Raw genomic sequence first — 21,529 nt, 5'->3', positions numbered from 1 at the left:
GGGTCTGTACACCCTTCTCCATCTCCTCACTGTGGATTGTTCAACAGCATTCTCATACTCACCACCCTCAGCCTCTTCCACATGTTGATGTCTGATAGCTGCTGCAGCCCCGATCATTTTGTTGTTTTTGTTTGTTAAAAGTTCCCTACTTGTATACACAGGTGGTGTAGAGTATGTGGGAAAAAACACAGAGAAAGGCGTTTGCATAGTTTATAGTAGTGTTCTGGGTTGGGCTGGTCTGCTGCCTGTGTAATTGGCTGATTCTGAAACATTTCACCTGCCAGCTATGCTAGTTTTCCTAGATTACCTTCCTACTGCTGTTTTCCCTTCCCATTGCCTTCTGTTAAGCCCGGAGGCATGTCGTACAAACACAGTGCTCAAATGTTCACAGAGCTGCTATTTCCTGGTTTAATTCTTTTTCCTTTAAAACCCGGTGTGCAGCGCACACACCCGCTTAGGCAATGTAAAGAGTGCTAGCCAGCCTCAGACACACCCCCTTGCTTAGCTCTGCTAAGCTAAGGGCAAACCCAAGCAACAGGGCTCCAATCCACTTGCAATGCCTGACACACACCCCCTATGATGTCAGCTAACTCCTAGGCTTGCACCAAGGTATTCCTGCTCATACACTGTTGGGTGCTGACTAGCATGCAGGGGAAATCTGTGATTCAGTATAATTCCCCTCATTTGCATAGGATCGCCTGCTGATGCATAGTTACAGGTCCCACACTGAGCCTCCCCCCTTCGCAACCACAATTCACTGGCCATGTTGTCTTCTGCTTGCCATTGAGTATAATGGCAAAATAGTGATTTTGGTTACAATGCTTATTTTAAGGTTTTTACTTTGTTTCACCCAATCCCGTTTGCGCGCCACTGCTCTACACTTGAACAGCCGCGATCGGCTAAAAAAAAATTAAAGTTGATTTTTTTATTTTTGCAACTGTTTTCCATGCCAATGGCCATATATCTGATCATTGGCATGCTTTCTACATAATATGCACCCTTTATTTGGAGCTATCATGGCTCAGTTTTGTAGATTGCAGAAATGTACTTGGTTCCTGGTTGAGTACATTTCTGCAGATTATACTAGTCCTGCACAGCCGGCTTTCAGCTTCCTGGATCACAAATTCACCTCATTTGCATGGATCTCACCAGCAAATGGGGTAATTAGCATACAGGGGATGGGTCCGTGCAGGACTCGTGCAGGAGTGCTCATACACGTCCCTACAGCTTATTCCAGGATTGCACGGCAGACATATTGCCTGCTGGAGCTCCTGCACTAGTGTGCAGGACTTGCTGAATCTGGGGGATTGTGTTGCAGTTAGTTTTATTTTATAGTTTCATACTAGGCTAACTGCCTTGAAGAGCCATTCTAAGCTTAGTTGATAACCTAAGACCAGGGTCATAGTCTGTGCCTTCTACCTATGAGATGAAGACTTTATCCGTTATAACAAACCTACCCCCTTTTGACTTAAGTCCATGAACTGAAAGAGGTTTTATACATTTCTTCATTCCCTTCTTTTTCATTCATTGGTAGTATGATATACCTGTTTTGTGAGTATTATCATTTGGATTTTATTGATGCTATTCTGACTTAAGAAAAGTAATACAGATTTGTACTTATCCAGTTAGCTTCTACCCTTTGTGCTTTGACTATCATAATTTTTAAATGATTTAGTAAGGTTTGCTAAACAAATAAATTACTTAACAAATCTAATTCCAGTTTATCTCAAGTGGTCAGATATTTAGTATTATAATACTTTCACATCTTCACCTGTTACCAGCTATACTCCTTCTATATTATATGTCTTTGGTATCAATTCTTGTTTATTCAGAATGTGTTAATGACTACAACAATTCCCACTAGAGACAGCGTATTTTAGTTTGTGTCTCTAATCAGAGTTTCCTGTTAAAATTTATGGGCATTTTTCTACTGTGTCTTTTTTTTACACTGCTTCAATCATAACTGCATACACATTTCAACAAAATGTCATGTAATTTAACAGCTCAGTAAATTGCTGTTCCCTGGATTTTTTTTATTTTAGTAAAATAGAACAGATAAAGTATCCTCTCCAAAGGATCATTTGTTCCATGTTTATTCCATGTTAGTCTGATATTGCCAGCTGCTGTTTCAAAGCATTATGTATGCTTCTTGCTTGCTTGTTCATTTTAGACTCATCCAGGTCAATTTACGGATCTCAAATGGCACAAGCCTGTCTCTAAATGACAATATCTTTAGGCTGACTCTGAAAATGTGTGAAGAATGGCAGTGCTTCAAGTTAACTGCAGCTGCAGAGGAGATTAAAGGCATATATTTCACTTTCATTACTTGGTGGTTATAAAGCCATGTGTCAACCATGTACACGTTTATCACTTTTCATGCTCACAGCTATGCCTGATGTAAAATTGTGGAAGAAGGAATTTCAAAATCATGAAACCAGTTCCAAAAAAATGAAGGCACATGCCTATTTTCATAACAATTAGATATGTCTTTGTGGAGTTAGTACTTCACTTAATTATTAATTATGAATTATCTCTATACTTTTTGGCATCTGGAGAAACAAAATATGACAGTGAAATCTGTTTTCAAATGCACTGTTGAATATTGCAATATATCCATTCAGAATCAGAAAGGAAAGAAAAGAAAACACAGAAAAACAGTACTTTACCTTAAAGCAGTATTAGGAATATCATAACACAAACATTTCAAGGGAATATACTATAAAAAGAGGCTACAATAAAACCATGTTGAATTCCTCTACAAATAGTAGAAGCAATTGTATTAAATGCATGTCCAGTATTATAACAATAAATAAAAATTGTCCCAAGAGCATATTTGATGTACGTTCTGTTTTTCTTTAGTAACTATGTCAGCTAGAAATTTTAAACTTACTTAGTCTGTGAACAATCATAATAAACATATAAAACATAATTTATTGTAATCATTCTGATAAGTGCTTCATGCAAAAATTAAAGCACTAACCCCTGGATTTTTGAAAGCTTGCACGGCATGCAAGATTGGTGTTGGAGCTCTGGCAGGCAATATGGCTGCCATGCAATACAGGAACAGCCTGCAGTTGCATGCACGAGCGCTCCTGCACTAATCTTGCATGGACTAAGGCCTATGATGCAAATCACCCCATTTACAGGTGAAATTGCAATCCAGGAAGCTTACAACAGTCGTTGCAAGACTAGTGCAATCTGCAGAAATGTACTCCATTAGTAACTGAGTACATTTCTGCAAAATCCAAAATGGAGCTATGACAGCTCCAAATAAAGGCTGCATATTATGTGGTAAGCATGCCAATGACCAAGTATAAGACCATTGGCATTGCAAACAAAAATAAATAAATAAATCATCAACTTTTATTTTTTTTTTTTTAGCCAATCTCGGCTGTTTAAGCATAGGGCAGTGGCACACAAGCAGGACTGGGGGGGAAATAAAATAAAAATAAGCATTCTAACTAAAATCAGTATTCAGCCATGCAAGTCAATGGCAGGCAGAAGACAATCTGGCCAGTGAGTAGTGGTTGCTAAGGGGGGAGGCTCAGTGTGAGACATGTAACTATGCATTAGCAGGTAATCCTATGTAAATGAGGGGAAGGATAGTGAATCTCAGTTTTCCCCAGCATGTGAGTCAGGTCCCAACAGTGTAACAGTAGGAATAGCCTGGTGCAAGCCTAGGAGTTAGGTTACATCATGAGTGTGTGTGTCAGGCATACTGTAAGTGGATTGGAGCCCTGTGGCTTGGGTTTGCTCCTAGCTTACCATAGCTAAGCTAGAGGTGTGTCTAAACCTGCTTAGCACTCTTTACAAAGCCTAAGTGGGTGTGTGTGTCATGCACTGGGTTTTACAGGAAGAAAAAAAACAGGTTAAACCTGGAAATAGAAGCAGTGTGCACATTTGAGCAAACCAGCCCAACCCAAAAAACTACTATAAACTATGCAAACACCTTTCCCTCTGTTTTTTCCCACATACCAAGGTATGTGTAGGCCTAGAAATACTAGCCACAGGTACCTCCCAAAGCCCAATGGGGGATATCATGGGGATCTCACAGGCATCAGCATCCAGGGTATTCCACCAGTTCCGGGATGCCATGTCAGCACATGCCGGTGAGCATGTATATTTCCTCAACACCTGTGAGGTGTTGGCCAGCAATATGCATCTCTTCGACAAAATAGCAGAATACCCTGAGGTAGTGGGTATGATAGACTGCATGCACATATGCAACAAAGCACCATCCAGTGAGTGGGGTAGGGTCTACATCAATGGCAAGGGCTTCCTTTCCATCAACTGCCAGGTTGTGTGCAATGTCCAGGGCATAATAATGTATGGTTGTGCTGGCTGCCCTGGAAGCTATCACTATTCCCACATCTGGCATCTGATGCAGCTGTACCAAAGATTTGCCAGTGGGGACATCCCTCATGGTCACCTAGTGGGGGATGATGGATATGCACTGGAGCTGTGGCTGATGACACCCATCAGAAGTGCACACACTCCCAAACAAGAACTCTATAATGAGGCACATGCACAGACCAAAATTGTAGCAGACCGTGTGTCTGGGATGTTCAAGTCACGGTTTCGGTGCCTGGACACATCCGGTGGAGCCTTGCAGTACACAACAGCTAGATGTACCCAAATCATCCTTGTATGTGCTATGCTGCACAATATGATCCTGTGGTAACAGCTGCAGGAACAGCCTGGGGCAAGGCCACACAGCCCCCTACCATTGCCAAGGCCTGCACAGGCACAGAGTGACTCGGAGGTGGAACAAATTGAACCTGCCCCAGTAGGCAGAAGGAGGTGTGCCCAGTATGCCCTGGCCTTGGCAAAGAGGCAATGCATAGCACATACATTGACACAGGAGGGACATAGGGAATAACACCTCTCTCCAACTCTCACATACAGTAAAAGGGATACCAAGCATTACACTTCCTGTGCCTAACCATGTGTAGGGAGTGTACTATGTGCATCTGACATAGGCAGCCCTGCAGAACCACTCTCAATACTGGCACACCCACATGGTAAGTGACTCACACATACCAGTTGGGGGGTGTTCACATAACCAACAACAGTCACAGCCAGTGGGACAGGTACAGACAAACACAAACAAAGGGTGTGCTATGGCATCTGAATGAGGCCTATTTGTACCCCCCCCCCCCAGGCCTACACAGAAAGCATACAGCAGATCAGGCAGTGGGATGCCAGTTCTGAAGGGTAGAATGTCAGAAATCAATATGTAGGTAATTAAAAGCTAAGATCTATAGTACACTGGTATGCCTCTAGCCAGCACGATAGGTAAGACTACAGACTGAAATGGAGTACCTGACATACCAGTACAGTCCTAGCAAATGTGTACAAGTGTCACGTGTGTCCCCCATCCTACGTAGAAATATAGTAACAGTCAGGTGTGCCCCCAATCCTGTGTAAAAATGTAGAAATAGTCAGGTGTGCCCCCCATCCTACACAGAAATATAGTAACAGTCAGGTGTGCCCACCCCAATCTTGTGTAAAAATGTAGAAATAGACAGGTGTGTCCCCATCTTATGTAGACATATAGTAACAGTCAGGTGTGCCCTCCCCAATCCTGTGTAGAGATGTAGAAGCAGTCAGGTGTGCTCCCCTGCTATTCAGAAATGTAGTAACAGTCAATAAGAAATGATCGATGGATACCCTGCTGAGACAGCATGCTACCTGTCGATGTACAACACAAAGTTCAGCACTGCAGTACAAACTACCTGGAATTGATCCACACATGCAATACAGATGGCCATACTGGGCATGCTCACACACTTAGAGAAATGAAGGCAGTGTCAGTCAACAACATACTGAAAGGTCATACTGGGCATACTCACACACTTAAACACATGAAGGCCATGCCTGAAAACACCAGTGGACCAGACATATACGGCAGTCACAGTTGTTAGTGCAGACACTTGTCAGTATGCACCAGTCATGCCTTGCACACACAGTAGATAGGAATACAGACATGCATGTAAGGACAACACACTATAATAAGTAAAAGGTAGACAGACATAGATGTGTGGAAGAGGTTGACTGTGACAAGGAGCCTTCCAGGCCTGTCCCACCTAGCACATAGCCAAAGGGCCGCAAACACATGAGGTGTAGATGTCACTCACTGCAGATACTAGCCACCAGTATCTGTCAGCATGACAGACTATGTGGTGCATGTGCCAGCTGTGCAACAAGACTGTACAAGGAAGTAGTCATCTAGCAGCTGTATACACGTACCTATGAAATATGACCCTGTGTATGCCTGCATGTAGTGTGTCAACCCGTAGATGAATGGGTTAAGGACCATGCACACTGCCCTCCCCATAACCCTACTATAACAAGCCTGCTGAGGTTATCCAATGTGAAATACACCTTTGGGAGAACTGTAGCCCAGTAATCTCTGTGGCGCATCCCATAACTGTGTACTTCTGTAGTGCAATAAACTAGTTAGGTAGAAGTTCTAATCCCAGACTTGGCAACTGAAGCCATCTTAACTTGCAACATTTACTGTATATACTGTTGATAATCAATATATTGTTATTGTATTAAAGCCAACAACCTTTAATGTTGTTGTTGTTGTTGCTTGTCTTTCAGCTTTTTCCCAGTAAGGGGTTGCCACAGCGGAACTCCGGTCCGCTAATGATTGGCAGTAGATTTTTACAAAATGCCAAGATGCCAGCTCGACGTCCAACCTTCAACGAAGGCATGCCCATTTACGCACCCATGTCTTTCGAACGCTACCCAACCGCGGGGAGGACATGCAGAGTCCACACAGAAGCCACTCCCAAGCCAAGCCGAGAATCGAATGGGAGAACCTCTTGCTGTGAGGTAACAACACTACCACCTTACTATTGCTAAAACTTTGTATCTCTATTTATCATGTACTGCTTCCAGTCAGAATTTCCCGGTAAACAAATGTAAATAAATATAAATAAATAAATAACTGTGAGTGTGTGTTTGTGTGCATGTCTGTCTTTCTCTGACTGTGTAGAAAACAATGCTTTTTAGGGTAGTCACACTACCAACAATTCAAATGCTCAACTTTGGCAAGGCTGCTGATGTTCTCCACCTAGAAATACACCTCTGGGAAGGTTGCAGCTCAGTAATCTCCATAGTGCATCCTGTAACTGCGTACTGCTGTAGTGTGATAAAGTAGTGAGGTAGGTATTCTAATCACAGACATGGCAAGTGTGTGGGTGTCTGTCTGTGTAGAGAGCAGTGCTTTTTAGGGTACTCACTCCCTACAATTCATATACTCAACTTTGGCAAAGCTGCGGATGTCATCCACATAGAAATACACCTCTGGAAAATTTGTAGCCCAGTAATCTCCGTAGCACATCATGTAACTGTGTACTGCTATAGTGTGATAAAGTAGTTAGGTAGGTGTTCTAATCCCCAACATAGCAAGTGTGTGTGTGTGTGTGTGTGTGTGTGTGTGTGTGTGTGTGTGTGTGTGTGTGTGTGTGTGTGTGTGTGTCTGTGTAGAAATCAATGCTTTGTAGGGTACTCACACTGTCTACAATTCATATACTCAACGTTGGCAAGGCTGCTCATGTCATCCACCTAGAAATACACCTCTGGGAAGGTTGTAGCCCAGTAATCTCTGTAGCGCTTGTCATAACTGCGTACTGCTGTAGTGTGATTTAGCACTGTGGTGGGGTTCCATCCCCACCCATGACAGTTCTGGATGTTTTGTGTGTGTTTCAATGTCTGTGTATAGAAAAATGCATTACAATCTAGTCACACTTACTACAATTCAAATGTCCAACTTTGGCAATCTTGCTGATGTCATTCATTGTGATATGCACCTTTGGGGAAGGAGTACTCCAGTAATCCCTATGGTGTGTCCTATCACAGCTCCTTGCAGTAGTGTGATATAGATATTTGTTAGGGGTTCTATACCCACACATGTCGGTTGTGGATGTTTTGTGTGTGTGTGTGTGTGTGTGTGTGTGTGTGTGTGTGTGTGTGTGTGTGTGTGTGTGTGTCGCTGTCTGTGTAGGCTAGTCACACTCACTGCAATTAAAATGTCCTACGTTGGCAATCCTGCTGATGTCATCCAATGTGATATACACCTTTGGGGAAGGAGTACTCCAGTAATCCCTGTGGTGCATACTATAACTGCGAAGTACTGTTGTGTAATAAACTAGTTAGGTAGGGGTTCTACTCCTAGATGTGACAGGCATGTGAGTGTTTGTAGCTCGTATCTGATGTGGTTGTAAGTGTGTGACACCTGTGGCCAATGTGAAGCGGTTTTTGCATAATTCTTATATGGTAGCCCTACTATATATCACAATATCCACCTTACAGGGATGACAGATGTGAAATAGCTGGGAGGCTGGTGTGCAAAGCCATACCCATACATGTGACATCAAGGCCAGGTAATCACAGTTAACAACCCCAGTATTACCCAGAGCACACTCTTAACCCATGTTTCATACACACACACTTGCCTAGACAACAGCCAATATGTGGGAAGTACACTACATATTGGCCACTGATAGCAACCATGGAGTGATAGCAGTAGGCTAAAGAGGGCATGGCACCCTGTCCATCTCTCCAATATCAACGTACATGCAGACAGTGCACCCTCCCCATATTCCCCAATGGACACCTGTGACAGCTATGGCGCCATCACATGTGACCCACAAAGGACATACCATGCCTGACAACATGCCATGTATGGACAGATGCCACTGACACCGGGAATGCTGTTAGCATGCTATCAATGTAGGTGCAGGGTGAACCTGCTGCCCATTGCCAGTTCCCACCACAGGTGGGCAAGCCTGGCACATCTGATGATAATCTGTGTTCACAACATGGGCCAGACACCCCAGGTACAGTTCCACATTTCACTGTACATGCATGTGGGTGGTGTGCACATCCCAGACACCGTCCATGTCATGGACTAAGGAACACATACATGGCAAGTGATGCACAGCATTGGCCACATGCAATAGTCACACAGGTGACTTGATGGGGGATACAATACCCATCTGTGTGGGCAAATGCAGAAACCACAGCCCTGAGCCACAATGTAGACCATTGTCAAGTTGCCTGATGCCAAAGTATACCCATCGCCTAGCCTTGTATAGCTGGCTGGCACAGTCGACCACCACACACCCCTGCAGAAATGCACCCATGCATATCAGTACTGGCACCCTGTGTGTTTGAGTGTGTGTTGTATGGTGCGTATGTTCACATCCACACTCACTACAACCCCGATTGGCATACTGAAGCATGCTGTCTGATGTCAGACACATCCCCATACCCTTTGCCCATACAACATTCGTATGACCCGTGTGGTGCATGTGATACCTGTGCAGTGATGTGTTGTGGCAATCCCACTAATAATGAGTTTTAATCCTGGCCCTGCCAAGTGTGTCAATGTGTGCGCATCCCTGTGAGAGTGTGGCTGTGTTGATGGTGGCACCTGTTCATGTGGACAGGCACATATATGTCCCCTACCATATAGCTACCATATCCCTGTTGCAGATGTCACTCACCGTCACATATATGTTCTGAGGGATCCACAACAGGTAACACATGTGACGTATCCAATAAATGCATAAAACTGTGCTAGCACTACATAGTCATCAGGGATTTGATACCCTGTGCTGGTAGGTGGGTGACACAAAGATGCTTAGGTTTTACTCTCCCAACCCTCCCTGACTTGTCTTTTCCTCTGCCTGCCTCTCCCACTCTTTCTCTGGTGGATGTGGAGACCTACACTTGCTTTGCTTAGACAGCAGCATGTGTTATTTAAGTGATGCTCATGATCAGTTGATGGCCTCTGCATGAATTGCAGCCCTCCCCTAGCTGATTGCATGTGGAACAGCTGTGGTAACATTCCCATAGCCAATTGCATGGAAACACACTCCAATATCTAGGAACATTATGTTACTGTTGGGCATTTTCATTCACTGTGAGTTGGAAATAGATCTGTTGTTTGGCAAACAGCATCTCAGATGGATTGGGGATTTACCTCTGACAACATACACTGTGGAAACAGGGCAACACACAGTAGGGGGATGTGCCTGACCTGACTACAGACTATAAGTGCTGCTATACTGCATTTGGAGTAATGCTGGTTTAACAGTGTGTGTGTGGATATGGCTGTCCTACATGTCTCAATACCTGCCATGTCAGTTCTATGTTTATGAGGAATCCCCATCTGCAGGGTCATCTGCAGACTGGGCAGTGTGTTGTGCCTTTGGTTTCATGTGTTACCCACGGAGCATCTATCTGTGGACAGGAGAAGGTAGTGTGAGGATTGCAGTCAGTAGATGGTGCAAGATGTGACAGTTACTGATTTCATAACCCTCCACAGGACATATGTTGTAACATACCCTGTTACAACAGTAAATGTATGAGGTTATCACAGCAACATGTCAATATTGGCCCTGTGTATGTGCTTCCAGCCCTAACTCTGTAAACCTTTGCACATATGTCGTGCATGAAGAGGTACATATGTGCTGTACACCATAATTAGCGTCATCATATCTGATAACAAGCCAGTGACATATCAGACTGCTACACATGTTATGTACAGTAGGGGTTATATTTGATGACATAACCTGGACATACTGTGGCTGTTTTTACAATACTGAGGTCTGTGTACTTATGGCGAATGTTGACAGTGTGTGCATTGTTAATATGTACCTTGACCTGTGTACAGACTGTGGTAGTTGTCTTCATCCTAGGTCCCATCCTATCTAACGTTACATGCTGCTCCACTGTATGTTACCGTATTGGCTTACATGTTTGTAGGGCCATACACACACATGTCCCATATCACAGTCAGCCATCAGACCAAACTATGTAGTGGCACAGTATATGTAGGGTTAGTGTGTGAGTGGCACATATGAGGATGGTGTTGAATAGATAGTCCATATACTTTAATATTATGCTAGCTTGCCATATATGGCTGTGGCTGTGCTCTCATTGGTTGTGGTTATGCACTTTCACGCAGGTGTATCTTACCCTGTGTTGTAACATGCCTGTGCAGCCTGCTATATATGCAGGTACATGTGCATTCCCCCATAGGAGATTTAGGACAGTGTTGAGCGAGTTTACCTGTAGCCTGCACAGTGCATTGTTACATGCCTAGCAGCTTAGTGTACTTACCCAGCAAGATGTCAAGTGCAGATACTTGCAATTTGTACTGCTGCCGGGCCTCCTTTAGCAGTCATGTATGTCAGACAGGGCAGTGGGATGCTGTACAGATTTATGTCAATATCTAGTGGGTAGTATGTGGCCATGGCACCCCTGTACCAGCGGGTAGTACATGTCAGGCCAGACAGGTATGTGTGAATGCATAACCTATGGTGGCATATGTGTACCAGTTGTTATGTGTTATACTCATCTGCATGGCTGTTAACATCCATGTTGTCAGGCATGGTACACATGTTTTGCACTAAGGGGTTCTGTGTATACCTCAGGACTGTACAGAGTGTGTCAGAATGTCCACACATATTGGCCAATATCTCTGCTGCATTCAACAGGGGCAGTACGTGCTGGCTGCAGTACTGTACTAAGATGTCCATAGGATGTCTGTCAGTAGCCAATGACACACATGTGGAATGCAGATGTGACCCCCCACACACACACCATGTCTGTGAAGACAATCAAATTACAGTAGCAATAGTATATAGAACTGTAATAGTACACATAAAAAGGGTTTCCATTCCTGCAAACCTGTGTGTGGTGTTTTTTCCTATGACCTTTCTGTGGGTATATGTTGCAGTTAATGATTGTCATTTGTATGGGTGGCCCATACAGTGTCCAGTTGTTCAGGTGTGAACTGTAGGCATTGTGGCTGTTCCATATTTTTTGCACCTCCGACATATGTATCTTACTGTACATATATCTGCGTGTGAATGTGTAGTCGCATGTATATATATATGTAAATATATATATATATATATATATATATATCTATATCTGTATCTGCATATATGTGTCTGTGTATATGTATCCTGGGGATGTTGATACCTTCCACATTTTACATTTCCTATGGAAGCCAGACTGTACTGCATGATATGTTACCAATACCAGCCTGACATCATATAGGTGGGATGTAGTCCTGTTAACATCTTGTGCCCATGTCATGTCAGGTCCTGGTTATGGGATCTACAACACTTGGTAGTGTATTGCAGGGTGGACGTGTTTGGCTGGTGGGGGTATGCCTATTCGTACAAGACGTATATTGTTTGGGGCCTCTCAACGCCATTAATGGTGCATGTGGACATATTTGTTTTTGTTAATCTACCATTGCAATCTACAGATGCACGGCCACATATACCTATATAGATATATATATCAGCTTACATATGTATGACTATGTCCGTATATACTTACATAGCTATATACCTGCGTACATATATGTACCTTGTTGTGCATATGTCGACATATAGGTGTAGACATATATATGTGTTGATGTAAGCATTTGTATGTATATATGTTGATATATATTTATATATTTATATATATGTATATATTTCTAATATATATATATATATATATATATATATATATATATATATATATATAATATATTTACACACACACATACATCTAGATGGTTACATTCTCTGCACCTTAGCATGACTGGGCTGGATGATATGTTTCTGAAAACATCAGCATTATGTATATCTGTCATGGCTTAGGGATAAATCCCTTTGTCTATGGTGTGCAGAATACTGGGTTTGAGCCTTGCAGAGGAGGTTTATTTTGTTACTGGGCAGAGCACGGGCCATTGGATACAGAGTAATTAAGGCACTTTAACACAGTTGTAAGTGGGTTTGTGTGGGTTTGCACAGTGGTAAGGACTGCTAAATTCTAGTTACAGTTTTGTACACTCAGTTAGCTTCTAAATTGCTTAACCTGTGTAGGCATTACTTACCCCCATGCAAACAGGCTTAAACCCGCTCATTGCTACTTAAAATTGCTTACTCCCATTTACCCCCGTGCTAATTTCTTTAAAAGAAAAGAAAAAGGGGTTGATAGGAAAGTGGTGAAAAAGGGGCACAAAGTGGGAAGGACAGTAAGGAAAATAGCCAGGGATGTGCAGGAAGGGTGTAGGGAAGGTCCATAGCTACCTGTTTCTTCTACAGCAACAGCTGTGCATATACACTGAATCTGGAGGTAGATTTGGACACTCAAATCCTTGGGAGGGGGTGAGGACAACAATAATTCATTGTGATGCCAATTAGACTGGATTACATGTGTCCAGTGGACACGTGTGTGAAATGGACAGTCATGTATGGGGCAAAATTTTTTTGTGGTAGTAGTAGGTATATTTGGGGAGGTAGTTTGGGTAGATTAACAGACAAGACAAATAAGATGCATACATGGGCAATATATTACACATGTGGGGATAAACACTTTGGACAGGGTGAGGTGTTTGGAAGTCACAAGCCTATGAGCTCCCAAATGGAAACAGTGGGACTGAGGTCCCCACCCATGGGCAGTCACCACTGCACCTTCATGGCCCCAAGGGTGGTTGTGCTGAATAGGAGGGGCAGGCTTACCTTCTAATTGTGCCACGTGGCCCTCAAGTTGGCACAGCCACTCTCAAAATTCCGTGACAAGCTCCCTTCGCACCATGGCCCAGACCTGACGGCGGGTGACAGGTACCTCTCTGTCCCCACTCCCAGATGGGGCTGAGCCCCATCCCCTGCAGCGGTTCTACCAGAAAGTGGCACAGGACCAGTGGAGGAGAAGGTCCCAGGCTGGGCCCCAGACGTGCTGGTGCCCGGTGCCATGGCCAGCTGAGGCGGGACAGGTGGGTCCTTTGGGACCGGCCTTCCCATACGAGCTATGGTGTTGCAGTTTTAAGAATGATATGGGTTATTAATAGTCAACAGCATTCAGGTTTAGTTATAACAGCATGCATAGGTATTCCCATTAACCAAAGACACCAGATTTACAGCAATTGCAGAGCAACCAGAACACATACATATATGGGACACCAGTGGCCATTACAACAGCATGCAGCTTTCACTGATGGCAACAGGCCACCAGTATGGTTTTTTTTTAACATGGCACATGCATAGAACCAAAGGTTAATATTTGTAAACCAATAGGATATATGTCCCAACAAATTTATGGAGTTTACATGTACCCATTGAGGTGTGTAATTGTGCTATTGTTCACATATGGTGGGGGTGCGAGGGAGAGGTCAATTAACAATTAATATTTCCTTATACTTTCCACAACTTTTTTAGTCACTGCAATGATCTGTCCCTTACATGTATTATTACACTACCCAATGGGCTTACTTTATACAATGGTATTTTGTAGATTAGTATATATATATATGTGGGCTGTGTCTTATGTATAGTCTACACCTCTTACCTGTTATAGCTGTTGAGCAAATCATTGTTAACACTACCTGACGAATTCTACTCATACTCCCAGATGCCAAGCTTGAAGAGAAGTATATGAGTGAACTGTGTTGTAACTACAGTCTACACCTCTTACCTGTTATAGCTGTTGAGAAAATCATTAACCCTACCTGACAAATTTTACATATACTCCCAGATGCCATGCTTGCAGACAAGTATATGAGTGAACTGTGTTGTAACTACAGTCTGCACCTCTTACCTGTTATATCTGTGGGGTAAATCTTCATTAACACGACCTGACAAATTCTACACATACTCCCAGATGCCATGTTGATGTTATACACATACCTAACAGTCCGTTATTGCACACACTCTGGTCAAGGCTTGACAGGATGCAGATGTTAATGTGACATATTTTGAAATAGCTGTCATAAACTTTGGGGGAGATGCTACAATGACAGGTTTGTTTCCATATGCATTCTCTTTTTATGTTCAGGTCTGACTATCCATTAAAAGTCAGTATAAGTTGCCTATATTTCTTGGATCATCACACTTATTTGTCAGGGGAACAGTTTACCAGGCAGCAGATTCAGGCCCGTTATCTGGACATGCTGGACAGATCAGAACAGTTGAGAGGTATGACTATGCATACAGCTTACTACCGGAACATTCTGCCACAGTCTGTAGAGTTGATGAGTATGATTATGCTTACAGAGTACTATCTGAATATTCTAGCAAAGTACAGTTGTTGGGTCTAATTATGCATACAGCTTTCTATCTGAACATTCTCGCAAACTCTGTACAGTTGTGGGGTATAATTATGCATACAACTTACTACCACTCCTGGGTTTCAAACCCCTGCTGTGTGTGGTAAAAATATTACAGCTGACAGTACCCTGTGCTATCAGGGAATTGGTATAAAGCATTCCGATGGTTTCTGTCTAAGTCTCACTCAGTTGTTCTAGATGACTGACCTCTTGGGACATCCAACATTGTTATACTGAACTTCCTACACATTTTGACTGTGTTCAACAGTGTGGGTAAGACTACTTAATACAACAGTACTATTTATAGATTGCAACACTACAACAACATATGAAAGCAGAAGGTACACAAGCACTCCAGGAGTTATACTTTTAATCACTAGATGTTGCACCTTTTTTCCACACAACCTATATGACAGTCTTCCTGCCATATTTTCTGGTTTATTCAGTACATCCCATACACAATACATTTTTATACTGGTACAACATTTTCTAGTACTGTTATATTTATTTGTTATGACAGTACATGCAAGAATATTACTAACCTGACTCACGATGCAGCCTTTTTAGCCTAGCAGCATGGACTTGCTGGTTCACAGCCCACTCATCTGCAGCTGTCGGAGAAATACAGTGATATTTAGCCATTACCTAGCCATAGTATACACAAGCTAGGCAAGCATTATCTACATAGTAGAAAGAATACTTACTCATGCTGGGGCATCAGCCATCTGCCTGGATTCTTGGAACCACTGGTCCAAGAGATCACCCCTCCACTGCTTCAGGTCAGCATGGTGATGCCTGACCTGTTCACCAGTCTGGGGGGTTACCAGTGACATTGGTGAGGTCACAAGTGAGACTGTCCCAGGCCTCCACTTTATATTGTGAGCCCTGGTACTGGCCCTGCAGTAGTCTCTCCTCATGGTGTTTTACCAGGAGCCATACCATGAATCTGGACTCCTGGGTGCCGCAGTGCTGCACTCTAAATCGAGTGCCTTCCCCAACTCCTGCCATTCTGCCTACAGGAGGGAGCTACAACCAGTTAGGGAAATTATTGGCTCCTGTGGGGTTTAAATACAACCGATTTCCTGCACTTTCCTGTGATTGGATGGTTTTAAAAAGGCTAAGCTATGGACACACCTGTTTACCTAATGTCTGCATTGCTTAAAGGGGCATACCACTGGGAAGATTGTGTTAGCCAGCCTACACATTGCTTACACCATGTAGGCTGACCTGTGCAATGCTTAGCATTGCTTAATATCTAATTAGCATTATATTTTCCTTTTGACATTGATTTATTATTTGTTACATGTTATATATGTGTCTTGTATCTGTGATTCATATGTATGTACACTGTATGGGGTCCTGGGGAATTCAACACTTTATTACAATAACACCTCACATCTGGCCATACTGCAATACTCCAGTTCTCAGATTTATGCTATGTAGCAGGTTATACAACATCACACTGTACATAGATTAATTTCACATGTTCATTTTGATTTTCCTATGGTGAGGATTTGTTTGTTGGAACCTCAAACTTATGTACTGCTGTGAAGGCTAAGTGTTTAGCTACTGTGACTGTGGTGTACATGGTCCTGTGTTCTAGCTTTGCAGAGGCTATTTAGTTGCTGGGCAGAACACGGGCCATTGGAGACAGAATGATTAAGGCACTTTAAAGCAGTTGTAAGGGGTGTGTGCATGTTTGTGGTTACAGTTTCTTATACTCAGTTAGCTTCTAAATTGCTTAATCTGTGTAGGCAGTGCTTACCCCATGCAAACGCAATTAAACACATTTATTATTGCTTACATATGTTTACTACTGCTTATTTGTGCTTAAACCTGCTTACTAGTGCCTTATTCATTATGACACTGACACTTTACATGTGCATTCTCTGCAGTACACCATTTCATAAATATATGTTATTTTGTGGGTTTTGCAACAAAAAGATCGGTTATAACGTGCTTTACTATGTAAAGTAGACTGTGCACCAGTAGGATAGAACCAGGAATGCCTGCTTGTTAGATGAATGCTCTACCCACTAGACTATTGGTGTGGTGTTGTGTCATTTGCATATATCTTCCTTGTAATCCTCTTCAGCCTTTTAAGCTGCTTTAACCGTAACTAAGTAATGAGGACACCCGCGCACCTACGGTTAGCTGTACTTGGATTTAAAAAAAAAATTAATAAAAGTGTTTCTTCATTTAATTTTATTTGTACTGATGTTGTTGTACACATGGGGGACAGTTGGTGGGGATATACGGACACCTATGAGCAGTCTCGCTCGTTTCTTACCACTTTCTGCTGTTCTACATTGCAGGGGCTTATTTATTCTGAGAGCTCTGCTCTCAGACATGCCCCCTGCACTCGTGCATGCTCTGCGTAAGCCTGGGAGCTCGGGCAATGCACCTTCATTAATATGCATGCCATGCTGCCGTCCTGCTCCTACATGGGCGCTTCTGTGCAGGACTAAGTTAGTCCTGCATGGAAGATTAGTGAATCCTGGGGTAACTTTTCAACATTCATGATTTTAATAGAGGTATCTTTAGTATGAGACCAAAGAACATTAATTCTTGTCAATAAATCATTTTCTTTTGCCAATGCCTCATTGTCATATTCTGAAGGTTTGCTGAGTGACTAGCAGGAATACATTTAAAAGGCAGTTAGCATTTGCAGAAATGTGATGCCACACTGGCAAATGGCTTCATTGCTGTGAATAATAAAAAGAAGATGTAGTTGGTACATTTATTAGCTGCATGCTCATTGCCTGCGTCTTTGTTTTTGGAGGTTAGGATAGTGTCGACTTGGTATTTGGGTGTCCAGCACATTACTGACTCAGCGTGAAAATAATGAGAATCAGCAAAGCATGAGAAGGATGAGAAGCCATGTTCACATACTAGAAGGAAGGAAAACATAAACGGGGGGGATCTGCACAATACAAACTCATATAAAAGGCAAAGTAAGTGGCGTTTAATATGTGTGTCGCACAAGAGTCAAGAAAGAGAAGGCAGCCTTCTCCAGTGACACCAAATAATGAGCACAACTTAAACTGCAATGCAGAATTGTGAAGAATGTACAATAAACAATAACTTCAGTAAAGCAGAGAAGAAAAAAAACATTCTTTTAAGTCTCTCTTTTTGAATGGAAATCTTTTGAGGGATAGAAATAACCTTGATTTATAAATAATAAACTACATCTACAAGGTCTTTACTGACATAAGGTAAAATGGGCACATCCAGCACTGGTGTAGTGTCACTAGTGCAGCATTGTAAGTGCACAGTATACAGTGTCTCAGTTGTAAGTCCACAGTATACAATGAATACATAGCCAAGGATATATAATGTGCAGTGAAGAGCAATAACTAATATTGGTTTTGTATATGTGCGTGTGAGTGTGTGTGTGTGTGTGTGTGTGTGTGTGTGTGTGTGTGTGTGTGTGTGTGTGTGTGTGTGTGTTTGTGTGTCTGTGGGTGCACATATTTGTTTTCTTTTCAAAAAGAATAATGTGTGGTATCCCCTCAAAGTCTCAGAGAAACCCATTATGCAAGCCTATATTGAGTCCAAAACAAACCAAGAAAAAACTTCACAGTGTGGTGGGTGTGATATTCACTTCCTAAATTATATTATGCACTCAGTTCACTTAATAAAAAATGAAGTGAAAAACACAACTGTAAAATACGTGGTACAAAATCATCAAATTGAAAATAGTAGATAGTACATGGTTGATTTAAAAATGGAATATCTTTTATTGAAACACACAAACAAGTTATCCTAGCTGAGTATAATGAAAAGCATCAAAACATTCCTTATTTATATACAATCAGACTTGATTATATATAAATAAGGAATAATAAATATGGAATGTGTTTGATGCTTTTCATGGGCAAACATAACAAAGTGGCCTATAAATGAGCTTTGATGGAGAAGTATGAAAGGTCATAGAATAGTAACTCACACAAATATTGTAAAAACAGAGAACAACTAGCTTGGGTGTGCTCTTGTTATGATGTTGGCACCAACTAGAAAACTTTTCCATTTGCTAATATGATTTTCTAGCAGCATTTTTTTACCTCAGTGAGGACTTGCTGCACGTCCTCAGTAAAGAGGTGCCTAAAAAGAATTAATACCCAATCATCGAGGCAGTCAATTTAACTTTATTGGTGTTGGGGTGTGTCAACACCCTTGTTCTTGTGTGAGTAGATACAGTCTGTGAGGAAGCTCATGGTAATTGCCTTTGGTCATTTCCAAAAGAAGGGAGAACCATGGCTGCCTGGGCCAAAAGGGAATAATCACAATAATATTGAGGGATTTCTTCTGAATCTTCAGTAGTACCCTAGATATTAGCGGAAAGGCTGGACAATCATATAGAGACATTCCTGTCCAAGGAAAATAATAGCCATCTGTCTTCCAGGCCTTCTTGCATGGAGTCCTGTAGCAGAATCATCCCAGCTGATTGCTCAGAGAGGAGGCAAAGAGATCTACTTGAGGATCTCCCACCAGATTGATTTGCATTTTTATCCCTCTTGAAACTGCTACCAAACCAAAGTCCAAGGCATGGACTCGCCAGGAGTATCATGAAAACCATTGAAATAATGGGACCCAAAATAATACTGAGGTATTCATTTGCAGTAACCAAATTCTTAGTTGAAAACTCTAAAAATAGATCTTAATATAGATCTAAATATGGTTCTATTTTTTCATGTGGAAGAAAAGCTCTTTGAACTTTCTTGTCTAGTTAACATCCTAGAAACACAATCCCATGAAAAGGAGTCAAAAAAGACTTTCTTTATGTTCTCTTAGAATCCTAGCATGTACAAGAGATCTGTCACCCAAGACAGAGATAACTTACATTTTGAAAAAAGGCTCTGTAAAGATAAGCAAGCTATATAAATATGGAAAATGTGGATATCCTATAGCCTGCAATGAGCTCTAATTCAAGATAGACATAGTGAGAACACTCTTGGTAAAGTGGATATTGCAAAGAGTAATGCAGAAGAACTGAAAATGTGCTCCAGACATGGAAGACATTAAGAAGCACCTAGAATCTGGATGAACAGAGATGTGATGATAAGCATCTTTTATATCTAGTGTTACCAGGGAACTTAAATGAGAAGAAGAGGTAACAGGCTGTGAGGTGACATCATTATGAGTCTGGCCACTATCAAAATCTAATTTAATAAAGAAGTACATTTATTACTACCTTTACTATTGACCACAAGCAGGTTAGGGAAATTATTTTTAAGAATTGGTCCATATTAAAAGAGGACCATATGATGCGGAATATAATTGGTAGTAGGCCATTGGTAGTTTATAGGAAAGGATGTAATTTGAAAAACCTAATTGAATATACTACTTCACACTTTAATAGAGCTACCCACATTTTCTATGAGTACATGTGGTAGATGTAAGTTTTGCAATATACTTCCCCTTGTGAAATCTTTGAGGTCAATGGCTACTACTTGAAAATTAAGGGTAAATGTAATTGTAATACTGAAAACATTGTTTATGGAGCCCTCTGTCAAAGTTGTCCTGTCTTTTATATAGGCAAAACCAAACATAAACTTAAGATTAGGTTGTACGGACACCTGTATGAGATTAATAAGCAAAAAATTACTACTGCATTATTTATTTATTATTTATTTTATTTTACATTTGTTGACTGGGCTAGTCTAGCTGGATGCATGTCCATTTTCAGTAGAGGCCTGGGGAGAAAAGCTCCAAAAATAAAAAATAGAAATAATAATAATACATACATACTTTAAGAGTAATAACAGATAAAAATAGTAGCTGATAAAATGTGTAAAAAGTAAAAAAAAGTTATTACATAAAAAAGCAGTTGTTACAAAATAATATATATATTTTTTTTAACAAAATAATTAGTCTTAGCAGGAATAGAATTCGCAGTAGGAATCAAGGTTATTGTGCATAAGATACAATATCCATGTAAACATACATATTATTTATGATAACATAGTATTATGTTTGTTAAGGAAAACAATTATAGAGTAAGGAGTAGTTGTAGTTCAGAAGGAGAGAGGTTAATCAGGCTTAGTACAGGAGCATAGCCAGTGTTTCTTTAGGAATAGTTTTAGATTCTTTTTAAAGAGTGAAAGAGAACTTTGTGATGTTAGTTCAGAGGGTAGTACATTCCATAGCTTTCCTAACGAGTTAGAGTATAGGGAGTCGCCTGCTGAGTGAATGGATCTTGAAGTATTAATAAGTAGTTTTTCTGAGGAGCGTAGGTTCTTTTTATTATTATTTTAAGGAGTAATGAGGGTAGAGAGTATCGGGGTGTGGGTGGGCTTATACAGGGCCTTGTGAACTATGGGGAGCTGTAGAAATTTAAGCTGATTGTGAAATTCTAACCAATCTAGTTGTTTTAGATTCAGACAGTGATGAGTTTTGAAA

Source organism: Protopterus annectens, chromosome 5.part0, assembly GCF_019279795.1.
Source record: "Protopterus annectens isolate FY-2018-M chromosome 5.part0, PAN1.0, whole genome shotgun sequence".
Taxonomy (NCBI): domain Eukaryota; kingdom Metazoa; phylum Chordata; order Ceratodontiformes; family Protopteridae; genus Protopterus; species Protopterus annectens.
The sequence above is the reverse complement of the archived record's forward strand: the minus strand, read 5'-3'. Positions refer to the sequence as shown.